Source organism: Anser cygnoides, chromosome 3, assembly GCF_040182565.1.
Source record: "Anser cygnoides isolate HZ-2024a breed goose chromosome 3, Taihu_goose_T2T_genome, whole genome shotgun sequence".
Taxonomy (NCBI): Eukaryota; Metazoa; Chordata; class Aves; order Anseriformes; family Anatidae; genus Anser; species Anser cygnoides.
Genome location: NC_089875.1, coordinates 56,049,191 through 56,072,778, shown reverse-complemented (window position 1 = coordinate 56,072,778; position 23,588 = coordinate 56,049,191). Strand labels below are relative to the sequence as shown.

General features: G+C 40.7%; 1 long non-coding RNA gene across 1 annotated transcript; it reads right to left on the bottom strand.

Annotated features, from left to right (window-relative positions):
* Positions 1–10,081: 10,081 nt before the first annotated feature.
* On the bottom strand, positions 10,082–13,233 carry LOC125184422 (uncharacterized). The gene is made up of 3 exons (XR_007168387.2): positions 12,667–13,233; positions 11,217–11,338; positions 10,082–11,047 (listed from the first exon to the last, which is right to left on the bottom strand). It is a non-coding gene; the product is annotated as an uncharacterized lncRNA (long non-coding RNA).
* Between the last annotated feature and the right edge of the window lie 10,355 nt (positions 13,234–23,588).

The window sequence follows — 23,588 nt, the reverse complement described above, 5'->3', positions numbered from 1 at the left end:
CGGTGCCTAAAAAAGAAGCAACCAAATGGGTGGGAAGATGAGACAATTCCTCTCTTATTTACTTGGTGCAACAGCAAAGTGGGAGTTGTCTCTTGGACCTCTTAACCTCTTTTTAGATAGAGTCATCCTATTCATGGAGTAGGACTGCCTGTTTCCTGCTTAACTATTCCCTACACCTGCCTAAGCATCGTCACTCAAGGGTTATGTAGCATGTACAGTGGAAAAGCACATTGCCTGATGCATTCTTTTCTCTCTTCTTTCTATCCATTACAGACATAAGTAGGCAAAATGTCAACCCAGAGCAAAGCAGTCCTTATCCCTCCTATCTGGAAAAATCAGTATTTATGTAATACTTCCGTCCTGGAGAGATTTACTAAAGCAGAGGAAAGGTTTGGTATTTGACTGTGTGGTCACATCTTCATGCATACATGCATATGCATGAACCTTCCTGTGCAGACTGGCCACTCTACCTAACTCCCTGGACCTTGCACCTGTTTTCCCCGTGAGTGGGTCAAGAAATTCCCTATACTGCTAGGTAAGTAGTAGTGCTGGTGACTATGAAAGAGTCCCTCGGAAAACATGGCCTGAACAGTTTGATTACTGGTGCCCCATATTTAGCCTGTCTTGTGATTATGCTTTATCGCTCTTACTGTCTCTGCTAACTTTTAATCACAGTTGAGTATTTCCAATCTGGCTGCCATTTCTGACTTCAAGTGTATTAAAGTAGTATCCAGATTCCCTGATAATAAAAGTGGGAGTATTTACTAGGCAGAAGGCACTACGGGGACCCTCTGCTTCCCCTCTGACACCCCCCACCCCCAACCCCCCTTGTGTCAGAGCCCTGGTAGAGGAAAAGAGATGTTGAAATCAATATAAGAATAAATTGCCACGTGGTTCTTATTGTGGAGGCAAGGTTTCTACAGAAAATCCTTGTAATCAGAAAAGAGGGAAGATGAGATTAAACTGATTAAACTGAGAAAGTCAAAAAAGGACAACTTGAAAGATTAGCTCGAGGACGACTGAAAAGCATAATCCTCCATGCATGTTAAGTAGAACAGTCCCTCTCTGTTATCAGCCCCTTCATCTGGTGACCTTCTGTTGCATTAGCACAGAGCTACTTGATCCAAGGCAAATAGTGAGAATTGAAAAGCCAGAACACCAGTGATTACAACAGGTATCAATATTACTGCAGTGATGGTTTGTTATCATTAGGGAGCTCCATCAGAGCTCATTGTGGAAGCAGAAGGAGCAGAAAATAACAAGACATTACACTTGTGGCAGGCAATAGAAGAAAAGACTTTGTGCTACAATGGGAAAACCTTTTTCATTTTTTTTTTCCATCTCTAAAATTACAATGTCTGAATGGGAAAAGAAGTGGGGAAGCAGGATGGGAAGCTCACCTATGTTCTTGTATCAGAAAACTTCACAAGCTGGCATTTTATTTAATTTATTTATTTATTTATTTATTTATTCATTCATTTTTCTGGAGAGATAGAAAGCAAAAGGCATGTGTTAATTCCACTGGTTCAATGACTTTTTGCCTCAGTCACCCAAGTTTGTGGCAAATCCTTTCTTGTGGTCCCAGCTGCAGCAGCAGGGCTGGCTCCAACAAGCCTGCCCAGCATCCTTGCAGTGCTGCGTTGCAGTGCTTCACATCAGAGCATAGTGTGGTGTAGTTCAGGTGCAGCATCTGCTCTCTTTTGCTTTGGAAGTGTAGGAAAGTATAAAAGAAAAAAGCAAATCCGATCTAGCTGAGGATTGTTGGGGCCAAGTATATTACATTTCACATCTTTGATCACAACAACCCCATGTAACGCTAGAGGCTTGGGACAGAATGGTTAGAAAGCTGTGCAAAGGAAAAGGATCTGGGGGTGTTGGTCAATGCTCACCTGAACATGAGCCAGCAGTGTGCCCAGGTGGCCAAGAAGGCCAACAGCATCCTGGCTTGTATCAGGCATAGTGTAGCCAGCAGGACCAGGGAGGTGATCGTCCTCCTGTACTCTGCTCTGGTGAGGCCACACCTCAAGTACTGTGTTCAGTTTTGGACCCCTCAGTACAAGAAGTACATCGAGGCCCTGGAGTGTCTCCAGAGAAGGGCTACGAAGCTGGTGAGGGGCCTGGAACACAAGTGCTGTGAGGAGCGGCTGAGGGAACTGGGGGTGTTTAGTCTGGAGAAGAGGAGGCTCAGGGCTCAGGGAAGGCCTTATTGCTCTCTACAACTTCCTGAAAGGAAGGCGTAGGGAGCTGGGGGTCAGCCTCTTCTTGCAGATACCTAGTGATAGGACTAGAGGGAATGGCCTCAAGTTGTGCCAGAGGAGGTTTAGATTGGAAATGAGGAGACATTTCTTCTCAGAAAGAGTAGTCAGGCACTGAAACGGGTTGCCCAGGGAAATGGTGGAGTCACAGTCCCTGGGGGTGTTTAAGGAAAGGTTGGACCTGGTGCTTAGGGACATGGTTTAGTGGGTGACATTGGTGGTAGGGTGATGGTTGGACCAGATGATCTTGGAGGTCTTTTCCAACCTTAATGACTCTATGATTTTATGATCTTAGCTAATAAAATAAGATTATTGCTGATTATAATCATATTTAGTGCTTTGGAAATGCGCTTAGCAAAACCAAACCAAACAACAACAACAACAACAAATTTTTATAGTATGGTTTCATTGTCTTTTTTTTTTTTTTTTTTAATTGACAGAGGCCACGAGAGCTAGGAAATAGAATGACAATTTTCTGACTGTGTAGTCCACCAGTTCTATTTTTGATGGGCAATGCTTCACACTACTGCCTGTTTTGTCCTTTTCCCTGTCCCCCAGAAAACTCCCTTTTACTTTTCCACAGATTCTCAAAACAGCAATGTACTCAGACACTTGTTTTATTTGTCAAAATTCTGAAAGTCTACTGTGGTATTCATTTCTGTTGTAATGTTGATGTGGAAGGAGAAGCATGACAGAGTCATTTCAATGTTTTGACTCAATCCCAGATTTGTCACTGAACAGTTGTTTGATTTTGCTCAACCTGCTTTTTACTCAGTGCTTCTGTTTTCTCTACTGCCTTTTGTTGCTCTCTCTTAGTTAACCAGTGTACTATGCAGATGCCTGTTTCTTACTGGGCACTTGGCAGGTGAATGCAAATCCAGTTGGAAATGGATTAAAAAAAAAATGTGGTCAACCCCATTGATTGCAAAAGGAAAAATAGTATACATATATATATATATATATATATCTTGTATTCTTTTCACAGTTAAAAAAAATAAAAAATTGAAAGAGCACAAAGCATTAGATTGACAGCATCAAGGTGAAACATTTTGCAAAATCTGGGGGGATAAAAGGCCCTTCCGTGCATGAAATTTAATCCCGTTCCAGGATCCAGAGAACAGACCCATTTCTGGTAAGGCTCTTTACACTTCATTTGAAAGATCTTATCTACCTATAGTACAGTAGTCAGTAAGGGGAAGCGATTCCTATAGTCTTACCTTGACTTTCTTTACCAGAGAAGAAAGGATACCACAACACTTTTGGCCTTCTGTCAATAGACTGGGTCAAACCTAATTTAGGTAGAAAGAAGCAGTACTGCTACCTTGGGAGAGCTCCTACTTCTGCCATGCCTGAATTTGTCCTCAGTTCCTTAAAGTCTCAATGAAAAGAGGTTTTCAGTTCAGGAGGTAAAGGGATTCATTAGATCTCATTCCCAGAAATGTCTACCTGATTGAGAAAGAGTCCCCTCAGGGGTAACGCTCATAAGCAGGGGGAGGCTGAGGGGCTGAAAAATGACCCATTTTGAAGTTTGTCTAATTAGCTTCAAATGTATAAGTTGGGTGTTTTGCTAGATGGATTAACGTAATTATCTTAGTGCACCTATTCATGTTAGGAATGTCAGGAAACGAGAGAACGGAGAGGCTCAGAAAAAAATCTCAGCAGCTCAGCCTGTTGACTGCCCTGACACATGAGTAATTGTGCTGTAGCAGAAAAAGAGAAGGCTGGAAAATGCACAAGGTGAGAGAAGCTGCTCTGAAGACAAAACACTGACAGCTGACCTATAAATAAACTGCCAGGGATCCACCTTAGCCCAAATTCTCTACATTAAAGTGCTACAGAAAAATCATCCCATGTACATTTAATCAGTGCATTAAGTCAGCATCCTTTTTCATATACACCAGCAACTAAATCTGAGGTATTCATTGTAAGTTATACATTTTTTTTGTTTTGGTTCTGTCACTGTGAGTCATGCTTAAAATGAGTGAAATGATTTTTTTTTTAATCTTGAAAGTCTTTTTTCTGATGGCGAATGAATTATTATTACGTGTTTTTTTTCCAATCTGTTGATAAACCAGATCCCACACATCTGAGATCAGTTACAACTCCCTTGAAAGACTGTAGGCAGCTATGAAATAACTTTTTTTCTCTCTCTCTGTGTCTGTCTGTCTCTCTCTCTCTTTTTTTTTTTTTTTTTAACTTCAAGTTAGAAAAAAAGGAAAAACAATGAAAGAGAAAAGGAAAAAGGGGGGGAAAAAAGAACTGGGTATGGCTTCTTTATTCTTAGGTTTGTTTTTATAAGGCTCTGTTATCTGGGTACACATCTGTTATGAAAAATATCAGGAGGTCAGAGAAGAGAACAAAAATACATCACCAAGTAAACCTGCGAGCAATCAATGATCCCTCCAATCATTTCTTTTCAAACACTGAGTGCTCCAGCTGCGTTTTTTGTTTGGCCCACAGAAATTGTATTGAGCAAAACTCGGGCTCATGCACACCCTTCCCAAGTTTCTGTGCATCACACCAAATCCTGTGGCAACTGGAACTGCTCACCCACCTTGTCAAGTGCCTTCTTTGCTCCTAACATACTGTCTCCATGCCCCCATTATGTAGGATTAGCTGAGTTTCCAGCTAATGGCATTTCTAAGTGTATCAAGTGTGCAACGTTAATTTCCCCAGCATCTCATTGACTTTTTAGTCAATATTGCTGTGATACTTTCAGAACAGCTCTCCTGTTCGAAGTATTGTAAATGAGTTTAATCACTGGAATGACCTGGTTTCCAGCAGGGTTGTGCACCATTGGTAACAGTGTGGTCACCAGGTGATCAGCACCCCCTCTGCCTATTGATTCATTGGGGCTTGGAGTCATGCTTGCTGATAAACCCAAGATTAACACATTCTTGAGGGTGTTAAAAATTAGAAAAAAAATCCAATAACTTATTTTCTATCTTTTTTCAGCAGAATCTAAATTTTCCATGTGAAAAATATCAATTGTGACTTTTATTTCTTATTTTTTTATTTTTTTATTTTTTAATATGTGCATTTTAAGCCTGTGAGAAATTTCTGGGAAGTGGCATGAAAAGGATTTAGAGAGTTTACACCAGAAAATGGTTTGCTTGTACTGCCAGCTCATGGCTTAGTCCCAGACTCCCATTCAGATGCCACAATTGTTATTGTGCCCTGCAAGATACCTTAACCCCTGTACATAAGGATGGATTTTAGCATTCTGCTGGTTAAACCCTCTTTGCTTCCTCAAAGGCTCTGGTTCAGGATACAATCTTAATTTGGGGAATTATTGAGAACTGCCACTTTTAGTGAGCTGTCAGACTTTATACGGAGCCCTCTGCTGAAGACATTACAGAAACTCTTTCAGCATCTGCCTATTTGAACATGAATTTGGTATTTTAAGACCCTTGTCTGCTGGTGAACTATGATTATGGTCCAGAGATAAGCTCTTTGACTAAACACTAGAAAAATGTAGCCTGTAGCAAGAGACAAGATGTTGAAAATAATAATAATAATAATGGTAGCTGCTGACAAAACACCATCAAGCCAAGGGTAAGATGCAGATTTCATATTCGAAGGAAGCCAGTGAGGTGTAACCTTCTGCAATGACTATGTGCTTTTTGGGACATGCAGGCACATGCAAGGCATATTTGGTGTGTCCTGATATTCTTCTGGATGTATAGACAACTCTATAAAGATATGCAAAGATATCTCTTTAATATATGTATTATTTCTTACAATCAACTATCAGTTAGCATTGTGTACCCTCTGAGGACCTACCTTCATAATCACACAATCTGAATTCATATGGATTTTTGCTTGACTTGCTGGAGATAGACCATAAAAGCCCTGCCTTTATCATCAATCCAGCTCCCTGCTAGTGCTGCCATTCATAGCCTTTCATAAATTGATCAAGGCTCTCTCTTAAGTCTTGTTCTTGCTACGCCAGCAGGAAACTTGCTTGAGAACCACTCTCCTATAATGTGTAGAAATCTCCTCATTTACTGCATACATCTCCTCATGTCTAGGTTATTTCTCTTTTTGCTGACACTTTCCCCAGGCAACACAGGTCTCTTTCTCCTCTATCCATACATTTCAGATGGACTGCCTGTTTGCTCCCAGCCTTCTGAACAGAGACTTGAATCTGAATTTTTCACATTTCAGGTGAATGTCAGAAGGATGTTACTGTTAAGGGTCTGAGCTGAGGCTTTGATTTAGTGATTTAAACTGTTAAATTGTTAAACATACAAGTATCTCAGGAAAATAACGTTATAGTCCTATTGCTGATGCAGTCATGTGAGACACAGGAAAACCATATTTAAGCTCCAATTAAGTCCCAGTTGAAAGAATTAAATTCAATCAATGGCTTTTGCTTACTTTTTCACCTACTATATTCTTTTTTATTCATGATATATGATTGACAGACAAAACCTTATAAGCAAAAACCAGTGGAAAAAAATAAAAATCCTTTTAAAACACACACTTTATGACAAAACTGTCCCTCTTCCATTTGATTTGTCTAAGCATTACATTCTCCAGGGTTTTTCCCTTTTCTCTTTTGCAAAGTCAAATGGGCCAGGCACTCACAGTCTTCCAGGTGGTCAAGATGATATGCAGAATCTGTTCTCTCAGGTCAACCCAAAACATGGAAAAGGAATTATATATTTGCAATTATATGATCCTATGTTTATTCCATTATGAATCATATCAACAACATTGAATTACATTATCAAAATTTCATGTAGCAAATAGAAATAGCATAGGCTCAGTTCAGTGCCATTAAAAACTTCCTTGACCCTAGATGTACTTCCACTTCTCTCTCCTCCTTCCTACCCCTCCTCAAGATTCATCCTTGACTTGATGTCTGTCACACAATTCAAAAACTAGACTGAGGGCCAGGGGATGGCAAATTTTTTAACTTCCAGCATTAAGATAGGGCAGACCTGAGCAAATGTCTACATTAAATAAGGCAGAGAGATCAGGAGAAAGATGTTGCTCATGGTGGATATCTTTTCTCCAGGAGTCCATCCTTGTGCTCCATACCTGATAGTACATGTAGCTTGCTCCCTTGTGAGGAGCAGCCTGTGGAGGAATGCTGCCCCCTTCTCTGCTTCAGCCTCTCCCATCCTGATTCAAGAAGCAGCAGGTAGGAGTGGAAACACAGGGGCACTGGTGGGAGATAGTGCCCAACCTTCTGAACAGGGCTCAACCACCTCTCAAAGCCCACCCCATGGGTATAAGAGAGGGGCACCTCAGACAGCTGCAGTAGGCAGAGAAATTTCCTGGCCCCTATCTTCATGTCCTACAGTAATACCTGCTCCTCTCCCCAAGGACATGAGGCTGGTGGTGGCCAGCTGCAACCAGGACTGATGTACCAGGAGCTGGGACATCCACTCACCTCGTCTCCATTCCTGTTGCAGGAACAGCCATCTTGGCTTTTCAAGGCTCTTTCCTTGAGTCCCAGTGATTTCACCCCATCCCAAACCTCTGTCTCATTTCAGGAGCAGCCTGATTTGTGTCCTATTGTGTTTGCCTGTGCTTTTGGGAAGTTTTGTGTCAGTTGTCTGTGTTGCAGGAGCTGTAGGTGTATGCAGTGATGCCAGTAAAAGCTGTGCCAGTCTCTTAATGCATCACGAGAGCCGTAGTACAAATACTGTGGGAGTTGGTATTATTGTCAGTCAGTCCATGTTTAACTTGGTTTGAAATGAGCGTAGTAAAACTGAAGAATGGCCTAAAAGTTAACTGCAATTTGGCTGAATGTCAGGTAGTGCCTTTGGGTCTGTAGAAATCTGCAGTGATTAAGCTACCTTCTTAAGCAACCCACTTTGCTGAGCACTTTGAATCTGTGTTTTTTTTTGATATCACTTTGATATAGAGCATGAGCACAGTGCACAAGATGGAGTTGTTGTTTGAAATCAATGATCTATATACATGGAAAGTATTAAATGATGGACTATTGACTCCTAGATCAATGACATGTCTAACAAAAATGGGGCATAAAAATTACGTATTTCTGCAACTGATGAGACTGATTCCAAAATAACATACAGAAAACCATGTTTAGCAAAATAACTAAATTTTACTTCTGTAAGTTACTGTCTGCAGTGTTTAGGAGTTGAAGATCAATGATCCTTTGCTAGTAAAGAAACCCAAAATATTTGGAGCCTTGGAGGGAATGCAAGCAGTAATTATTGAGCTTAATGCTGGCAGACTTTCCCTCCTTGTCTCTCTGTTTGCTGGCCCTAGTGACAGGTTGCAGTCTGGAGGCAGATTTTGCATGGTCCTTCCTGAGGTCCATACATGGGATCTTCTGCATTTTTTGAGGGAAAACATGATTTGGACCACTCTGTGAGTCCCCTAGCCATTCTGTGACATGCAACCCCACGCTTTACAGCTACAGAGACAATATAAAGGTCCTGACTGACCTGGAAGAACTCGCACCTATTCATCACCCCTTTTAAAAGATTTCAACAAAATTACCCAGCAGATATCAATAAAAATTAGAGACCTCACTAAAATTTTCTTGCAGACCTCTGTAAAATTTAACTAAATAGCTCTAGGCTGGGCCTTCATCTGGTGTAATATAAAAAAGTTCATTGGAGGTTTATGGATTTATAGTGGCTTAAGATGTGTTCCAATGCTATAAAACTGCATTCTTCACACCAAAAGCTGTCACAGTAGATTTTATCCCTTTACTCTACAAGTAAGTCCTTGTAGTTGTTACACTGGATAAAGCTGCAATCATATCCAAAGTGCTGGCAAGTCATATATAGATCAGGAGTTATTTCCAGACATTTACAAATGAATAAGTGCAAGAATAATGGTGTTGCTGCTGTTGTTGTTACTCATGTGTGCAATGGTGACTTGGAACCCTAATTGCAGAGTGGACCCTGCTGTGTTAGCTGCCATTCAATACCAGAACAAAAAGATGATTTGAACACTCTTTTGGACAAAGACCAAGTATTACATTATCTGTTCTTGGGAAATGTATGAGCATAAATAAAGGCAAGTCATCAAATACACTATTTGCCCACATCAGCTGTGTATGTCTTGAATACTGCAAGCCAGATAAGTGCGTGCCATTTGCTGTCAGCACAGGTCTATCTGGATCAAAAGGACTTCAGTCTAGTACAGATGTAGCCGGGGAGAACCTTTTGTTTATACAAGGAGCTTACTGATATCAATTAAACATTTTCTTTATTTAGAAAGCAGACGGCTCATGACTACCTACATGCCCCCAGATTTACACAAATAGTTGATTGAAAACCTCTTCTGTTCTGAAAGACTGAGAGGGAATTCCTATTTTAGCTGTGCTGAAATGACATAGGTAGGCAATTCAGGTAATGGCCTGTTAGTCAGTTATTAAATATTGCTGTTCAGCAAAATTGCTAATGATGATGGTCTTTCCATGCTACCTTTGAAAGAGTGCACAGTATATTCTGAAGAGAGATTGTCTTGGATACAGAAGGCCACTAGCTTGAATACTGTCCAAATCAACCAATTATCTGTGACAATCAACCAACTCTGCCAGGCCACATGGAGATTAGTTGCTATATAAAGTTCCATGCCTCAAATTAAATGGCTAGTGGTACAAATGTGAAATTACTCAGGAGATGAGACTTGATTTTTAGAGGAAGGATAAACTTTCAATAGAGGTGGGCTGCCTCCTGGGGGTATAAGAACAATTGTTCTGAGTAAGTATCTTCATCATACTTTAAAAGCAGTTCATAAAAGCTGTCCAAGCATAGCTAATATAAAATCCTTCAGCTGACATCATGGTGGCCAGATATAAGTAGATACCGATCTATTCCTAATTGCCTTGCTCTTCAATCTGAGCAGACAGAGGCTTGTTTTCCATCAGCTAATCACAAGGTTGGTCATCACAGCTACTGGGGAAATTCCTACTGATTTGATGGACTTTTTCACGAGTGAAAACATTCATACAGTCACATGTACAAATAGACTGGCTATCTTTCCCCAGCTCAGCTATGGTTAAAGATTTCAGTAATGTTACAGCACCACTGAAGCTTCCTACATCATTTTGGGGACTCAGAAAGTATCCCAAGAATGAACATTTTATGTCTGACCTCATTTTACAAGGTGAGTGTTCAAGAACACTTTGTGCATTAATGAAACATACTCTTGTGTTTTTTCTTCCTCCACTTGATTCCAATGAGACAATCTAATATTTTGTTAGTGCTTCCAGCATATTTGTGTTAAATTTCATCAAGAGAAATAGAATGATGGATGAATCTTTACATTGAAAAACAGTGTCTTTACCAATGCCATAAAAATTATATAGAATGTGCTTCTGCTAAAGTTTTAAGTTACCAAGTTGAAATTACAGATGAGGATTTCTGGTATAAAACCTGATTATTGTGTTTTTATTTAAAAATATAAAATGTCGTTATCCAAGTTTCTTGACAAGTGGTATGCAGACATTATTTTAACAAATCCTCTCAACAGAAAATGTTTCCCAAATTCTAGACACTGACATTGCATGTACTTTCAGCGTGGAAAAGACAGACTATAAAATCTCTTCATGTTGCTGTTTAAAAAAGACATTTCATTAGCCATAGCCAAAGAAGCATATATGGATGGATATGGAGTTGCTTCATAATAAATTAGGAGGGGAATTATGATTCCTCGTTTCTTTAAAAGGTTAAAACAAAATTCAGCTGGCTGGCAGAGGGAGATTATGAGGAAGAAACAACTCAGAAGGTTAACTTGGCTCTGAACTTGTCATGGCAATCTGCTTCTTCAGTCCATGTGAGTTCCTCTGATCTCTCCTTAAAAAACAAAACAAAACAAAACAAAACAAAATAAAACAAAACAAAACAAAAAATTACTTCTGAGAACCCTTTCTGTCCACTGGAAGAGTCAGGTCAAGAACTTCTCTGGAGAATGTCCTCTTAGATGAACCTGTTTGCTAGCACTCACCTGTTTGCTAAGACTCACCTGCTTCAAAAAGTCCTGGCTCAAGTTTCCAGCCTCCACAGAGGACATGTGGTGCTGTCATTCTTGATGTTGCCCAAACTGAGGCAGAATGAATAAACAAGCTGCAGGAAGATGCTGCTGTCCTTGCCAGGAAGAGAAGGAGGAAGGGAGAGGAAGAGGAAGAGTAGAAGTAACTGTGAGCACAAGCCATAGCCCGGCTTCTCCTATCAGTTGGCTAGCACATGGCCATAAAGTCTTTGCCCTCAAACTCTTCTTCATCCTGTGCCCAGTCATGAGTAAGGCAGTGAATTTTGCTAACGCAATGAAATATGGGTTTAAGTCACAGGTCTAAGTCCTCATTGTATGTAAATGTGAGTAAATCCATGGTGTTCATTGGAGCTTGCCATTAGTTTTCAAGATGCTTTTAGGCATCGGATATAAACAACCTGCCACCATGGATACACTTTGTTTTAGACTGGATTTTTCAGTGCTTCAACGTACCTATTAATTGCAGTAATGTTTTGCTGCACTCCTTTGGATTAAAATGCTATTTCTAAGTGTCAGTTAATGGGTTTTAGTGAAAGCAATTTATTAAACATTATGTACTCAGTTTAAATCTAACAGGGTAACTAAACATTAAAGTAACAGGGGGGAAAATCTATATTGCTCTAATTTGTATTGTATGTTCTTTTCTCCAAGTATAATTGCTATTGACTGCTTAAAGCAGCATTCTCCAAATCACAAATAACCAGAAAAAAAGAAAAATTGCAATTGTATGTAAAAAACAGTGTCATGGCCTACTAGCATAAACATGGGATGAAGAACTTAGAATTATGCAATTTGTTGTCCTGCATTTCTCTCATTCTGAAACAGAGACATTAATGACTATCCAGTTCCCAGCGGTGTGATGAGAAAGGGAGCAGAACAGATATGTGCGTATTTTGTTGGTAATACAAGCCACGGTAAGAAGGCTAAAACCAGACTGAAGAAACTGTCTGTAACTGTACAAAGGACAAGGTGGTATCATGCCCCAGAGAGGCATTTTTTTTATCAGTGCTAGAGGACAAGCCCTGTTTTCTGAATGTCAGCAAATGTCCCTTCTCAATGCACAGCAGGCTAGATTGCCATAGCCATAAGACAGTGGTGTTTACATCATGCATGATGTAAACTGCATGAGTGAAGGAGGAGCTGGTGTCCAACACATGAGTGCTATTAGGTAGTCTTCCAAGAAAAAATAATGGAAAAAAGCCTACCTTTCTTCCTTGAAATCCATAGGATTTTATTTTTAATATTTGGGGGAAAAAAATATAAATCTCCAGTGTTATCATCCCTAGTAGGAACTGGTTTGGTACCCATCAGGAGTTTGACTTGTGAGAGGAAAATCTGTTCATCAAGAGGGTCCCCTTTGTGCTTTGCCCATCTGACTGAGTTAAACAAAACTTCATTACTGACTTAGGTCTATCCATCATACCTCTGCATAAATAATGCTCTACAGCTTGAGAAAATTTAGCAGCAGCCTGTAAAGATGGATGGCGAAGCTAAGAGCCTTCATCCTCAAGGGTTATCTGCAACATTTTTATGAAATCTTACTGACCACTTACGATGCACTCATATTCTGTCTTCAGTGACATCATCCAAAGAGTTTTTCCCCTATCTGAGAGAAAAAGCTGCTGTGTAGCAGCCTTTTATTAACAAAATGTAGTCTTCAGTAGTTAGCCGATGTCTGTCTCTTCACATTTGCTTTCTAAACACTGAGACCTTGTATTATTTTACATTTTCTATAGCCAAAATATAGGCAAAGAAGATCTATCATTCTTTATATGTTTAACTACTCACTTTGAAGGTGTCAGTATTCATGTGTTAAGCTGTAAAGCTTATGTGCTATGCAATGTATTCATTTTGTGGTATATGTTTTTCACCCTATCTGCAGGTGGATTCCCCTCTGGCAGATGCAGATATATGGGGAAGAGTAAGAGAACTTCATCTTCACCATCAACCCTTTACTAATACTTCCCTTTCATGGCATCAGCAATGCACTTTTTCCCAGAGTAACGCTGCAGATGGTCTCTGAATCCCTGTGCTGCACGTCAAAGGCAGACAGAGAGGGAGAAGTCATGGATCTCTTGTCCCCATGACTAGCTCTGCTCCTTTGTGGACACCCACCATGTGGAGGGGTGTATTGGGTTTACGTAGCAAGGGTTTGGTAGCAGGAGGCCTGCAGGGGCGGCCTCTGTGAGGAGAGCCCAGCAACTGCCCCACATCAGATCAGAGACAGCTCCAGACAGCTCCAAAGGGACCCGCTGCTGGCCAGAGCTGAGCCAGTGAGCGACGTTGGTTGTGCCCCTGTGAGAGGAGATTTAAGAAAGAGGGGAAAAAAAAATGCTGTGCAACAGCAGCTTGGAGAGAGGAGTGAGAAGCAGCCCTGCAGACCCCAAGGTCAGGGCAGCAGGAGGGCAGGAGGTGCTCCAGGCACACAGCAGCAGTTCCCTGCGGCCTGTGGAGAGGCCCCTGGCGGAGCAGGCTGTCCCCCTGCAGCCCATGGGTCCCACACGGAGCAGATCTCCACGCTGCAGCCCGTGGAGGAGCCCCCGGTGGAGCAGGTGGATGTGGCCTGGAGGAGGCTGCGGCCCATGGAGAGCCCCCGCAGGAGCAGGCCCCGGGCCGGAGCTGCAGCCCGTGGAGAGGAGCCCACGCAGGAGCAGGGGTCTGGGGGGAGCTGCCGCCCGTGGGGGACCCGTGCTGGAGCAGTTTGCTCCTGGGGGATGGACCCCGTGGTATGGAGCCGTGTGAGAGCAGTGCTTGAAGAGCTGCTGCCTGTGGGCAGCCCCCGCAGGCTCAGTTCGGGCAGGACGGCATCCCGTGGGAGGGACCCCACGGGGAGCAGGGGCAGGGAGGGACCGTGAGGGAGCGGCGGAGACGAAGCCTCGGGGACTGACTGCAGCCCCCTTTCCTTGTTCCCCTGTGCTGTGCTGGGGGAGGATGTAGAAGAGGGCGGATGGGGGAAAAGTGTTTTTAGTTTGCTTTTGTTTTCTCCCTGCTCTAGTCTGCTAGTGATAGGTAATAAATTATATTAATCTCCCTATGCTGATTCTATTTTTCCCACAACGATAATTGGTGAGTGATCTCCCTGTCCTTATCTCAGTCCTTGATCTTTTTCCATTGTATTTTCTCCCCTTTTTCTTTGAGGAGGAGGAAAGGGGTTGTGGTGGAGTTCAGCTGCCCAGAAGGGTAAAACCACCATTAAGTCAACATAGAAGCATGTCTCTCTGTTCCAGATGACATTGAGGAGATATCTGCTCCAGCTTCCTGGGTCTACTTCTAATTTGTATTACTCTTCAATAACCCCAAACAGTCTGAAGTTCTCTTCTAAAAGTCAACTTAACTTCTGAAGAGTTTCTTTTTTGTAGTCTGTGTGAAATCCATTTGCTGAGAAGTACAGTGGTCTGAGACTCAAAATATATTATTTTTGGAAAGAGTAGTGCATGTCTTCTCCCAGGTTAATGGTCAATCTTTTTCACACAGTGTGAAAACCACTTGAGCTAAATAAGATAGGCCTATAAAATCTCAGGCCTATCTCTTACCTTCACTACCTGTATCTGGCCAGCTTCCCAGGGTAGATTTACAGCTATTTTTGCACTGAACTGGATGAGAAACATTCACCCAGCCTGTGCCAGCAAAAAGACAGCAACAGACAGCTATAGGGTAATACTGTCTCACGTTGGCACAGATGTTTCTGCATGAACTTGTCACCTTCTGAAGTAGAAACAATGCAATGAAGGTATAGAGGTTTAAGCTGCTTTGTGGCAATGGAGTTGCTAGATCTGAAAGTATAGGAACTCCTTGGGGCAGGACCATGTCTGGTTTTAGTTGTGTCAAGCTGGGAATCCTGTAAGTAAATAAAAATAATGATGATGCTACGGTACATTAGTGTCTGCACAGGGAGCCTTTGACTGGTTGCATTATTTATGTCAGAGCATAGAGTGTAGAAACTCCTCTTAAGGAACTGTGGCCAGCAAGGATTGTTCAGCCAGCAGTGTGACAAGGGTGTGCAGGATTGATTCTTACAGTTCTGTTTACACTTTGCTAGCAAAGAAAGCAAACGGAAAGAGCTTTAGACAGGAACTTCTGAGCAAATCTGGGACCATCCATGTTTACTGCCTTGCCAATGCTGCAAAAAGTATTCTTCAATAAATTCAGATCATATTCAGGTAGAATTAATATAATGCACTTTTGCTATAAGCGTGAACACATGCCTTCAAAATAGCAAGGAATAAGATGGTCAAGTGCATTGATTGGAAAAAGTTTCTTTGCTACTAAACTAAAGAGAATCAAATAATGTACAGTAATTCAAACATTTGCTATAAATTTTAAAGTTATTTCTAGCAGATTATGGTTGCTATTAAGGTTCCCATCTGATCACAGAGACTACCTGTGGTGTCTCCAAACCATCTGTCTCCACCCTCCGTACAGTTCCTCTTAGAGTCAGCACACCAAGCTCCCCTGGTGTGGCCAACATCTAAGGTTGGAGGCCTAGGGAACTTCTATGGAAAGCAGCTACACTCCACCCTGGAAGCTTCTTCATTGCAGTACCTTTTCTTAAAAATGTGAATATAATCATAATTTCTTAGCACCTCAGGCAATTATTTCACACAGTGCAAGAGTTAGTCTGCTACTTGATGAATGTTGTAGATGACAACAGTTTGTGAAAAGATTTCTGGCTCTGCAATCTAAGTGTCTGAGTTGATTTTGTTGGTTAATTTCAGCAGGATTTTTAAGCTGCTGATTCCCAGAAGATGGGACAATCTACAGAGGAGAGAATCACTCAGCCCTTTCGTCTGTGGCTTCTGTATTCTTTCACCCAGCAGCTGTTACTGGCACGTGCAGGAGACAGGATGTTCAGTTAAACAAACATCTGGTCTGACCCCACTGGGCAGTTCTTTCGTTTTTATTTAGAGCCTCATCTCAGCAGTGGAGGTGTCCATTGCCTGATCCATTACCCAGTTAAAAGAACATGTTGCTACTCACTTAAAAGCAAACGCAATCTTAAATTACACATACAGCAGCTAAATGTAGCCTCAGTTTAAATTAAAGGCCATGTTTTCCCAGAGGGACAGCTGGCTCTGGTAGTCCAGAATGAGTCTTTTCCTGTGTAGGAGATTGTTTTTTTAAAGCTGTATCTACCTATGCCAAAATGCTTCTTGCTTCTAATGCAGGTGAAAAGGGAAAGGTGAAGCTGATTGCTATTTAAACAAATATGCTTTTTTGCACCTGTGGAGGTGGTGTTTATTTGTTTGTTTTGTTTTTCTTTTATTTTTAAGGACTGAGCAGGCTTTTGACAGGAGGATAAATCCTCTGGAAGATATTTAATGTGATGCTTCTTTTATTGTGGTGCCAGAGTTTCATGGGAAAGCCAGGCTTGTGGAAAATGCTCTTGTCTGTCGTTCACAATAACATCTATCCTAACACCTGCCCACATTCATGGCTCAGGTGAGGAGCCACCCAGGTGCATTGTGCCAGTCATACAAAGCATAAGTAACTTAAAGAGGAGGGAGGGGTTTACTACATCTGTAGGAAAATACTCAGGTAGGAAGCACCCCCATGAACTAAGGGTTATTTTTGTAATGGGTATTTTGAGGCAAAAGGATAAGTTAGATCATTTGCAGGCTAGAGGAGAGGAGAGGAGAGGATTGGCTTCTGTAAAGCTCTGAGAACTTTGGACGGTTAGGTGGTAATAAGTATTTTCAGGATCAAAGGCCTGAATTCAAATGTTTGCCTTTGGGCATAATTTAGGTACCTTTGTTGGATCTTTTTCTGCAACTGCAGGGCAAAAACCAGAAAGATCTTCATGCCACAGGGTGGACATGCCAGTGTGGTTCCAAATTAACAATAAATGTCCTAAAGCAGAATGCATAGCACAGATCTGCCTGTTGGACCTTTCCTGACCTCTCTCTCCTGAAAGTTAATCACACATTTTGTTTCATTTTTCTATACGCTAGTCCCAGAGCCTCATTCCTTACTCAGTTTGCATTTCACCTCCTGGGTGTATTTTGTTTCTGTTGTTCTCATTGTGGTGGCTAAATAATGAAGGAAGCCTAATAAATTCAAATAAAATTTCTGATTGGTTTAACATCAGTTTAACTATCTAGAATAATTTAGTGTTATTGGATACTTTATATGATGAGTCCATGATGTTTAGACTAGAAAATAATAAAATGCACTCAATTGATTAAGCTCTTTGTAGGAGTCTAAGAATTAGCATACTGTATAATGGGGAATAATTTATAATTATCAAGAAGAGCTTATAAAAGCGTTCAGTGCTATTGACTACCTGACTTGATAACCTTGATCAGCAAGCTTCATTAAAAGGAAAAGTCCTAGCTTGAGCATAACTGTAAAAGCCACGAGTCAATTTTAACACTTTATGTCTTGAATGGGATACTGCTGTTTTGAAAGACAGCTCCGAAGTGCTGCCTTTGAAGACCAACACATGCTTCAGATGCTTCAGCCTAGCATGTTATGCTAGCTGGCTGGCAACACATCCCAAGTGGAAGTTTTCCCTGCAACAAAAATCTCTGTTTTGAAATGAAGTAGCATGGAATAATTATAAGGCAACCCACTGCAAGATTTTGGCCTGCACTTCATTAGCTACATGTAGCTAATGAGTAGGAAGATGAGTTCTCCAGTGGTATTTGCTATCCTTCTCAGATTCAGTAGTTGGAGATACAGTCTGGTTCCTTTCACACACTTCTCTGAAGTCACAGCTGTTCAGGCCAAATTTGAGGTTAGGTATCACTTGTAGAAATGTAGGAATAGGGAGATCACAACCTTTGTGGTGAACATGTGGCCACTTGATCTTTACTGAATTGGAAGGTGAAGAGGCAGGGCTTACATAGGGAGGGAAAGCTGCTGCATGAAAACTGAAATACACTGATGTGCCAACATCACTGAGAGAGCTAATGGGCTCCTTTGAAGCACATTACCTATTCCCATGGCTCAGTAGTTTCTGGCATTTTCTCATTTAGTTTAGAACTGTCCTTGCCTCTGACTGACGACATTAGAACAAACTCATTGATGTTCTGTTGTCTGCTGGTGTGGATCTTGGGACACCAGCTTTGTGCTTCCCCCAACACCTTTAACCTAGTGAAAGAGAAGTCTGGTAAAGGATTTCACGCAAGAGCAGAGTAAGCAGAGGCTGCAGCTATCATTGGCATGTAGCAGATTTGTGACAGCCATCGATTTGGCACTTCGAGTCAAAATATATAAAATAAAACCTATGTTCTCACGTAAAGTCTTTGTCCTATATATCAGGATCAAGATGATAGAGGAGCACAAATCACTGGGAAGTTGTGGAGTGTAATAAATGCATCATTTCTTTGCCTATACTTTTGTGGTTTTCTGTTGGATTGGCATGTACAGGTACTACTGCTTTAGGAAGCTAGAAAAACTTGGATTCTTACCTTGTGTTGTTGAAATGTGAGCTATTTGGTTTCAAAATGGACCCTTCGAATGTGTCATCCCTTCTGCCCTTGTTCTGACACAGCAGAACAATTGGTTTGAATTCTTGCCTCTAGCCATGCTCTCTTCAATCATTTACTCAAGGTTTTGTGCCGTCAGATCAAAGAGATGGAGCTTTGCAGAATACCTTTTATGGTTTTGAAGACACTTCTTAGGAGCATCGTGCTCAACTGACATTTATATCTGGGTACTCGACAGACACTAATAGGAATGGGAATTGCTGGCATGCTATGCAAAGAAATGGTTGCCTTCCCCATATCTTCACTGTATATGCTAGGTGTCATATTAGAAAGGCTGTAGCTGTAATGATGGACGATCCATCAAACCACTACAGCAAATCATGTAGCAGCAAAACTGCTTTGCTAGGAAACAGAATAACTCTCGTTTTCAAAAATAAAACCCCTTTACTTTTAATACTGGAATACAATAGTTTGAATGCATCTTATGTGTCATAAGGACTCAGTTTGAACAACAGAGCAGAGGGACTGGTTATGGTTCATTCTAAGGTCACAAAATTTTGCATGTTTCTGCTGATTAAAAATGCTTCAGAAGAGACACTTTAAACTCATATTGCTACAAATAAGAAATCTGATGTAAACTTAGAACCTTGGGAATTTCAAATCTTTTTAATCTTGGGGTTTAAAATTTGTCTAATTTTGTAGTTCTGCCTAAGCCAAATTCAAAAAGTTAAACTGTTCAGCACATAAACAGCAATTCTTTAAAATATCTTCAAAGCAATGATGACTAGTTTGTCATTGCATTCTATGACAATAGTATGTACTAATATATATAATGTGTTTCTAATAGTATTAGTCCAAACTAATGTTGTTTTGGTTGGATTTGAATACTTAAATTTGTGTAGTCTGTAGATTTGAAATAGAGTGAAGGTAGGAGTTCCGAGAAAAAAACAAACAAACAAACCAAACCAAAACAAACAAACAAAAAACCTATCTAATAATTAGGATTTTTCCTGTTCTTGGAATGCCAGTTTTGATTTTATTTGCTTTTGTAGTTTATTTGAAGAATACCTGACTAAATCTCACTCTGTGGATAACTTCCAAATATTTGACATTTGCAATTGGATGTTTAGTTCTCAGTGGTCCTATCACTGATATTGTGTATTCTGTTTCCTGGATGAAATGAACTAACAAATTTTACCTAAGATCCTTTAAATGAAATTCATTTGAGCTAGTCATGGTAGGTTTCCTTTCTACACAGATATAGACATGATTTCCTAAAACAGATATCTAAAGTAGATCAGATGATTCATATTTAGCAGAGTCTACTTTTGGCTACAAAGGGATCCCAGAATTGCTGGCTTGGATGTTAATGTTAATGTTGTGGAAGTTTGAAGATGTCCAAGAGTAGTTCCTCTCCTGATGGCTAAAAATTTCCATTATCAGTCATACTATACAGCGTGGCAAATTGTTTTGCCAGGGACTTTATCGTTCTTAAAAGCTAAACATGATGGAAATGTGAACTAGTGGATAGCAGAGCAGCAACTTTTTAATAAGGGGTAATAGCCTAGCGTTCAGGAGGGCTGAGTTCAAGTAAAGTTATAGATTTCTTTGCTGACCTCAGGCAAGTCATGTGAAGTTGGTTTCCCTGAAAGGCAGAAGTGTTTAACAGATCTCTGTCACACGAGATCTTTGTTGTGATTAATAGGACAGAGACTGAGTGACCTATTTATCTAACTTTCTGTTAAGATGACTTAGAGCAGACTTGTTTTTAAAATTCACAGATACATATGGAGTTGAGAAGATTTGCTTCAGAACGAAAAAAGAACTAGTCCATCTTTGTGGGGAACTTTTCACTGTCTGAGTTAAAAAGGACAATCCATTTGAGGAGAATGTTTTACTCCACTATTCATACCACAAAAAGGACTTAGTGTCAAAACTGATATGAGAATCGAGAAAAACCCTCTCCTGGTGTAAGACTTTTGCTTTCTAGTTCACATGATGAACTAGGCTTACACGTGTGCTCTGGAAGCTGATGACCCCACAGGATTTCTGACGCAGGAAGAATTCCTGAGTTTATGTTTAAATTTTGTCAGGAGCAATTTGTTTATCCATGCAGGCTTCATACAACCTTTGCTTGGCAGGTCGTTCTTGATCTTGGAGAATATGATCCTTGAAAATTAACCAACTCCTCAGGACCCCACTTCTTTCCAGGACTCTGCCTCAAGGGCTGCTTCCAAGCAGGTCGTTGAGCAAAGTCTGCTCTTCTGAAGTCCATGGTTGTGATACTGCCATTTTCCTTGTTCTCTATAGGCATCCTGAACTCCACCTCATCTCATTTTATGAATTTACAATGCTGTGCTACATCGTCCTTTTTTTTTTTTTTTTTTGTCTTTTTATACAAATGGAGCCGGAGAATATTTTCTTATCCAGGACTGACTTCCATCTCCTGTTCCCACTACTCCATTGAGTTTGTATGTGAATTTACCCTGCAATAACACTGGGTTAGTTCTGCAGGATCGAATGACTTGAAATAAATCTGGCCTGAGGTGAGAATCAGGCCCTTCAATCCTTGTAGCAGAATCCTTGTAGTTCTATTACACAGTGTCCTGAAGGATTCTCTGAAATTGTTTTGTGCCTGGACTACCTTTATTTTATTAAAGTAATGAAATAATACATCTTTACCAACTCCTCAATGCCCTTTATATTAACAAAGCATGCATTATTTCATCTCTGTCTAATTAATATCCTGTTTAATAGGTATCTCACTTCATGTTAGGTTCCTGTATTCTTAAGAATTTTTACTAATTTAATTGAGAGCAGTCTCAAATTAATTGTATAATTAATCTTGTCAAATTAGGTAACATTTCATACAGCACCTTATTAAAGAAACTCGAATATTTTAAATTACCATGCTATTAGGCATTAATAAAGAAGTTCTTCCTCTGTATTGTTCTGCTTTATATCACAAAGAAGGTAATTGCAATATAAATTGCAATATAAAAGCTAAGTTCTATAGTACATTAATAATTAGATACACATTATTCCCCATTAAAGCTTTTTCTCTTATTAATTCAATCACAGAATGGATAAGCCTTTTTTAAAACAGGAATAATAAAAGCCCCCAAATACTAGGAATGAACTGTTGTGCTGATGTCTGAACAATTGGATGGCTAGGACCTGAGTTGCTGTTTGACTGATGTCTCAGAGAAGGAGGTTTCTGAGAAACCTGGTGTTGCGCTGCACATGACTTAAAGACACATGTAGCTGTGGAAAACTTTCTTTGCATCTCATGTTTGGGAATAAGTGCATGTCGATCTCTTGACTGAGAGTGAAGAGGTGCGCTCTCTGATACACTCCTGAGGATTACAGAGCACAGAAACCTCCTCGCAGAGCCTGAAAGGGCTGCCCCCAGAGACCTCTGGAGGTGACCATAAGACTGATGTACAGGTCTGGGGAAATTGGAGGTGGCGGCTGTGATGTGAGAAAGGAGGGCGGGAGGGCCGAGGAGAGGGGAATGGATAATGAGAAGCGCTATCAATTTTTTATGAGTGTATGGAAATTGTGCTCAAGGTCAGAAAGCCCAAATACTATATTATATCTGTGGGTGCCAAAGAGATTTTCATTTATATAATATATTGGTCTAGTATTTTAAATCCTTAATCTTAGTGCCTGTAGTTGTGTATACTAAAAGTGCCCATTAGATTAAATACTTTAGGCACAAGAAATCATCCATGCATGAATGCTGAATGAGTAAAACAGCATTTCACATAGGGACATATGCTTGAGTATAATGTGTGGGATACAATAAATTGCAATGTCAGCCATATATGTGGAACAGCCTGTTCTGATAAATTCAAAGTTACTGCTGAGAGGGAAAACTATAAACTAGCAGTGTTAAAGCTGCTCTCACCACACAGCCCACATTACTGGCATCTTACACGTGATTCACACGGGAGTTCACAAAGTTGCCTCTGTGAACATGCTCTGCCACGGGGTGGTGGATTACCTGCCTTGGGCAGCAGCCAATGCAAGGCAAGACCAGGAAATGCAACCTCTTTCCTGCCTCCCTCTTCCACTTTACTTCCTCCCTCTTCCGTGGGTAAATTCACCCCTGGATTAAGTGGAAGTGCACTCAGCCATGATCTTTGGTATACACTTGGAACAATTCTGTCAAGCCCAGCTATAACTCCCTTAAGCAGAGCTTTGCAGCTCTGTGAATAACAGCTCTCTTTGTTATTTCTTTATTTATTTGTACAATTGAACAAGAGAAATGTGTTTTAAAATAAAACAGAGCATTGTATCTGTCACATTTAAAGAAGGGGAGGGGGGGAGGGAGGGATAGGGAAGAGAAGGGAGGAGATGTTGAACTGGAATATTGCATTCAGCCTGACACCAAGTGTTCCCATTTGTTATTTGAGGCTAGACCTTTCTCATTGTCTTTTTATTTAGCTCTGTTTTTTTTTTTTTTTCCAAAGAAAAATCCTATTCCAGAACAGAAATTCAAATTTGTTTTGAAATCTTACCAAAAAGCCCTGCTTCCTTTTTCTTGGCTGAGATTAATCGCCAAATGTGATCAACATTTGCAAGTAGGATTTATCTCCCTCTTCTGCCCCAAATGTGTTGCTGCTTCTTCTCAGTCTCTGTCTGTCACTCTCTCCTGTTTTTCTTTCCTTTCTTTATGTAGTGCGTAAACTGACATTGAGCACTTTTCACCCAGCTCTGCCCTTGGGGTCCCATTATCCCAATGGCCAGCCTAACAGATGGATTAGACACGATGTAGCTGCCTTCTGGAATCGGAACCCATGCTGACACTTCGTGTTTGTTTGTCAAAAATAGGACGTTCACGGGAAGTAATATCAAAGAATCCTTTTCCCACTTCCTCTCTTTTGAGAACTGAAGCTTTCCAGGTTTGCTGTTG